Source organism: Macrobrachium nipponense, chromosome 7, assembly GCF_015104395.2.
Source record: "Macrobrachium nipponense isolate FS-2020 chromosome 7, ASM1510439v2, whole genome shotgun sequence".
NCBI classification, from domain to species: Eukaryota; Metazoa; Arthropoda; class Malacostraca; order Decapoda; family Palaemonidae; genus Macrobrachium; species Macrobrachium nipponense.
The window spans coordinates 108,950,278-108,956,408 of record NC_061109.1 but is presented as its reverse complement, the minus strand read 5'-3'; the positions used below and the strand labels follow the sequence as shown (position 1 = coordinate 108,956,408).

At 36.4% G+C, this 6,131-nt stretch overlaps 1 pseudogene; it reads right to left on the bottom strand.

The window, feature by feature from the left end:
* Positions 1 to 951: 951 nt before the first annotated feature.
* Positions 952 to 5,814, bottom strand: LOC135217192 (putative transferase CAF17 homolog, mitochondrial; annotated as a pseudogene).
* Between the last annotated feature and the right edge of the window lie 317 nt (positions 5,815 to 6,131).

Below are 6,131 nucleotides of genomic sequence, written 5' to 3'. Positions count from 1 at the left end.
ATTCATACAATACTCCCACACCATATTACTGAAAGGGTCATGGAAGTTAATGAATTTGAAAACCAGATATGTTTGGTTCCCTTCAACTGAAAGATACCTTTTTCAAAACTTAAAAATATAACTGTTAATGCTGCCAGGATGCCAGGAAACTAGATTGTTTTTGGATATGCTACATGTATATAGCATAAGAGACAAGGCCATTTTTGATAAGGGAAGGTACAATATGCTTAATACCTTTTGTTTTACTCTTCATACATTATTCACCCTGTCTGTATACTGCCTACTTTTTAGGATATTTTCCTTCTATACAGAACTGGTTATTGGTGGATTCTATTTTACCCACAAAGGTAACCATGATTGACACTCGGTGAAAAAGTAACCTGAATGACCATCCACCATAAGCTTAATATAAAAATTATACTACTGCTTTTGGTGGCTGGTGATTTTAGAATTGGCATCCCAACTGATCTTGCACAGCATCAACATCTATATTCTTCACCAGTGCTTTGTCAAAGGACTTTCAATCCCCTTATTGGGGAAAAAAAAAATAAAAAACAAAGTAACAAGCTTCCCAACACTAGTATGGATAATGACATTCATACAACACCTAAGAGTGCCTGTAATGTTGAAGTGAGTAAATTCCTTTGACTAAATTTATAAGCACATCAAAATAATAATACAATTTCAAAGACTTCAGTAATATGCATTTCTAGAAAACACAGCTATAACAAATCTTCAATTAGGAAAGGGAGGTACAGTATTGTTATTTCATTGTCTCAGAAGACTTATGATCATAATATTTGTGCCTTCAGGAATCCTGAACTCAAGAGTCTATACTGTGCACTGTTCGAATATATTCATATGTTCAAATGCTCTGATACCACTGAGTTACTGCACATTACAATTCATAAACCTTGCCACAAGATATCTCCAATTTCAGCAATAATATATCTACATTACTTAGCACTACTTAGCTCTTTCTTTTGAAGCTTCAAAAGGCCACCAAGCTGGTTTACAAACATAAACAGTCAAATTATCTACTGTTAGTTCTTGAGCAGCCAAGGATTCTTCAATTCTCATAAGACCTATACCTTGAACACCAGTAATTCCCCGCACTTTTCCAACTGCTTTTCCTTTTTCATTAACTACATTTGAATCAAAGGCTAAGTGAGATGCATCACCAGAAAATGTGATGGGCATATACCTCTTCCGAACTACACCCGTATGAAATGTTCGTGCTGTCAGTTCTTGGCCAATGTAACATCCTTTGTGGAAACTTACTCCATGGAGATAATCACAGTTTGCTTCTAATGGAAAACATTTAGTTGGGGGAATTTCATCAATGCCTTCACAAACCCCTAATCTATATCTTAGTGTTTTGTACATCCCATCAGTAACCTCTGTTTTAGGAATTATGTCCCTTATATTGGCATTTACAGGCACAATCACTCTATGGCCAAGATATCTCAATCTAGGATCCCTAGTTGCAATTACTTCACTTTTATAATTGTCAGGCAGTTCTAAATCTACTTTTGACTCTGACTTTGGGTTCATATATAGCGATTCCATGTCCATTGGAGTAATATCCTCAAAACTGATATTATTATCAAACACTGCCCAAACACAATGGTTATCCACATGATCTATATCAACTTTCCTTCCTTCTTACTCTGAACATTTTCAAATGTTTTAATCAACTGTTCAGCCTTTCTTGCATACATTCTACAAGGTATGTATGATCTTTTTTCTTGTATATTAGGGAATCAAAAGAATTCTTCCCTGGGTGTTCAGCAGCATGGAGAACATACTAGTGGCCCCTTCTTCCAGATGTTCAACATCATTTGTTATGAGACCCTGCAAAAATGCAGCAGCTTCTGATCCTTGAACTTGAATAAGACTTCGATGTTTTTGAGCTTCTGCATGCAACCGTTGTATCCTAAGGTAAGACGTTTTAGCCACATATCTTCCTTTTAAAAACACTTTTTGAAACAAACTTTTTGACAGAGGAAACATTTTACCTCTAAGAACTACTTTTGCATGGACCAAATCAAAATCTTAAAATGCTTTCCATTCTTATCTAGAATCTGCTGTCTTCACCATAAAATCTGTAAAACAACAATTCCAGTTAAGTTGACAAAAAACCATATTAAAACAGACTTTCTTCCCTTTCTAATGGCGTGACATTTTGTAATACTATATGGAAGTAGTATATTGTAAATACTGTTAATGTACGTAATGAGATTTTACAAATGATATTCTTTCATTTATATTCAAAAGCAAATTTCAATGAAGTATGTACGGTATATAAAATACAAAGTGCATTTTTTTCAGTGCCTAACACCAAAACTGCATTCAATGCAGTCTTCTCTTTCTTTTTTGCTTATAAAACTGGTTTTATTCCTTAATATTTATTTTAGTGTAATTTTACAGCTGAAAGTTGTAAGTTATTGCATTACCTTTAAAAAAGTAAAATAGTAACAGTAAAATGTCAATACGTATAATGAAGTAAGGTTAGCCACAACCAAAAATTCCTATATTTTGCTGAAAAAAAAAGAGAATATTCTAAGATGTAGAAAATGTTTGAGGTATTCAAAGCTACAATAAAATGCCTTTCAATTTTATACTTAATTGTACTAATAACATTTATGTTGGGTATTGTGCAATAATTTTTATGGTTCTTAGTAAAATATTTTAGTACATAACATAATTTTTCAATGGTATGTTTCCATACTAAAATACTACTTATTCTTAATGTCAGTTTAAGCAGGACAAAGTTGCAATTTATTGTAGTATGTAACAAAAGGGTAAATGAATAAATAAAAGGGTAAAATTATGAATTTAACACACAAACCAATAAAAAAGCCTATGTACTAATGAAAATATTTTCCATACATATGCAATAGAGATTATCTTTTCCATATCATACAAAACTAAAATAAATTTTCTTTCCAATAGTATTGTTTTGCTTATACAGCCATGGCAGAGTAAATAATATTACCATGAAATCAAGTGGTGTTGATACAGTATACAATATAAGAAATTTTATGAAGTAATTTGTATGTTTCATAGGTACACAAACCAGAGCCTTTCATACAAGTGTATCCTCAGCAACAACTGGGGCAAATTTTGAACTTGGTAACTAGGCTGTTAACTGGTGGTTATGGGGAATGAGTGGAGGATTGCTCCCCGTTCACCTTACAAAACCATCACCTTTTCCTTAGGCTACAGGGACAAAGCAAGGTGGTTGAGGTAGGATTAAGTTACAAAAGGCCCTGGTTTGAATACCTTGGAAAATACAAATTATTCAATAATTTGATATTTATCCATAAAAATATAAAGACCACCGCCTTTTATATAGAAGACTTACAGTACATACTCCTTGGGCGGGAAGTTGTCCTTGATAAGAGACTAAAGTTGAATACTACCCATAATTGCCACATTAGCAATTGGGCATGCAAACAGGGGATGCAATGACTACTTCTGTTAACCTCCTATTCAGTCTCACCACTGGGTTGACAGAGTGGTGGATCACTGAACATAAATAAACCTCTGTTTCAGAGTGGATACTTAGTTAAGGAAAACTTCTGGAAAACCATGAAACCCCCTGCAGAGGAAATCAAGCCACATGGCAGCTAATTCTGGCTAATATCAAATAATGGGTTACGAATGAGCTCTATTTTGCAGCCCCCCCCCCCCTTCGTTAAATGGGAGGGCATTCTAAATTATCTAGCGCACTCTTCTTTCCTCCCGGAAAATCGTGAGTTTCCTTGGACTTGAGGGCGATTGTCGTCATTGTTTAAGATTGTTGTGAAGAAAGTGTCCCAGCGTCTATGGGTCCGAGTGGTGTGCGGATTTAGCACAGGAAATGGAAAGTTTATTGACACAAGTGACTCCGCAAACATCGAGATGGCGCATCAACTCTACACGTAAGGCGTTTTAAGTAAAAATTTCAAAAGCGTAATGGAGGTGTCATGGAGGTAAGTTTGCACTGCACATGGCTAGAATGTTATTAACCTTCGTTTAATCTTAAATTATGACATTCTTTTCTACTTTGGGAGAAAACACCCAATTCGAGAGGAAAGTAGATGTCTCGAAGTGTTGCTTCCACGACCGATGACTCATGACTGATGTCCACTTCCGGTGTCTGGTCATGTTAAAGTACTTTTTCTGGAAGGTGGGTCAACGAGCGGGCAAGACTGCCCCAGGTACTCCACTCGGTTGTTTACCCTATACCTAGCTATCCCTGTATGTAGGTAACTGTTTAGTATTTCATTTTGGCCTGATTTCATAAGACTGTGTATAGGCTAGGTATTACTCCGGTAATTCTAAGCCCTTATTCCGCGGTAAAGTAGACTATGGCAGTTGACATTTTCCTACGTTATTTTACTTACTAAACAAGAATTTAAAGTAATATTTATTCGAATGACTGTAACTAGCTATCCCACCGGGGCCAGTACTAAACACGGCGAAATACATTGGACGCCTCAAATCCCAATCCCTAGTGGATGTCGTATCCGTGGTTAGGTTCCTTGCAGTCCGTGCGGAACTATTCTTTAGAATTACTACCCTGCAAGAAACGTAACTGCAAATACGACATCCACTAGGGATTGGGGCGTCCAATGTATTTCGCTATGTTTAGTACTGGCCCCTGGGGGTTAATTACAGCCGTCCGAATAAATATTACTTTAAATTCTTGTTCAGTAAGTAAAATAACGTAGGAAAACGTCAACTCCCACAGTCTACTTTACCGCCCTATAGCGTAGGGATAGGCTACAAACCTAGGTGTATTTAATAACGGCAACTGCCATTGTGTAGGTCGCTGCGGAAGTTCTACCCAGATCTACCTTCGTTTTTCCTTTCACAAGATTGCTAATAAATTACATTCATATTACTAGCCCACTACCCATACTCTGTTTTTTCCATCTGTCCAGCCGCCTGTGGTGTTTTCGCATGGTAGGTAACACAGTGTCCCAGGCTTTAAATACTAGTATTAGGTAGTTACGCTGTGTAAGTTTAAGGTAAATAGCTAAAAGGATATCTGGGTGTACATTTGCAGCTGAAAAGTGTTTTAATAATTTACTGTATGCGAATTACACCGTTAATATGCGAAATAGGATATTATTATAAATGTTGAATGTAAGCTGAATGTACTAACTAGGTAGCTATCTAAAGCCCGGGACGCAGTGTTACCATACGCAAACACCACAGGCGGGTGGACAGATGGAAAAAAACCGAGTAGCCTATAGCTAGCCTAGTAGTAGTATTTGCTGTAGCTATAATTCACAAAAAGAGTAGCTATCCTACAATCCACTAACCCATCAGAACTGCTCAAACAATATAGGGTAGTATTAAGCTAGGATACAAGTAGTAGGATAGCTACCTATACCTATCCCAGTACCTACTAGTAGTACCTAGTAGTCAGTAGCTAAATATCAAGTGAATAAGGCTGATCCACGCGATGACGATGAATCCACTGCGGTGTTTCCCCCTAAGCCTAGATTAGTAAAAATTACCAGAAAATACTACCTAGGTATACCTAGTATAGTAGTACGTGGGTAATACGGTAGGTCTAGGCTAATTCAGTTCTAAATACGAGATGCAAAACTATTAGGCTACTATTCTCTGACCTTTAAATTAAAACAACAAGTCTGGTGTTTATGTAAATGAAGACTGCTCTCGTCTCGCACTGTAGTTTGGTGTTCGGAATTTGGCCAGTACGTACAATTCGACGTTGGTCCTGGACTGGGTTTCTTCGATTACTAAACTTTTTCGCTCTTCCTCTTCACTTCAGTTTTGTCAGGCCAATGGGACACGAACTGTAAAAACAAAAACAAAAACAAAACCCCACAGTCAAAGATCTAAGGCCAATTGCTCTAACAAATTGCATCATATAAAATCTTCATGGGGATCCTGAGAAACCAAAAATAGAAAAACATATTAGAAAATATAGAAAAATGAATGAACTGCAATCAGGCTTTACGCACAAAGGAGAGGAATCGATAATTTTAAATATATCTTACAATACTGGCATACAAGAACGTACAGAAGAAAAGACCCATTATTTGTAGTAACAATAGACTTCCAAAAAGCATTTGACTCAGTTAATAGGTAAAAAGCTCATTGAGGTCATG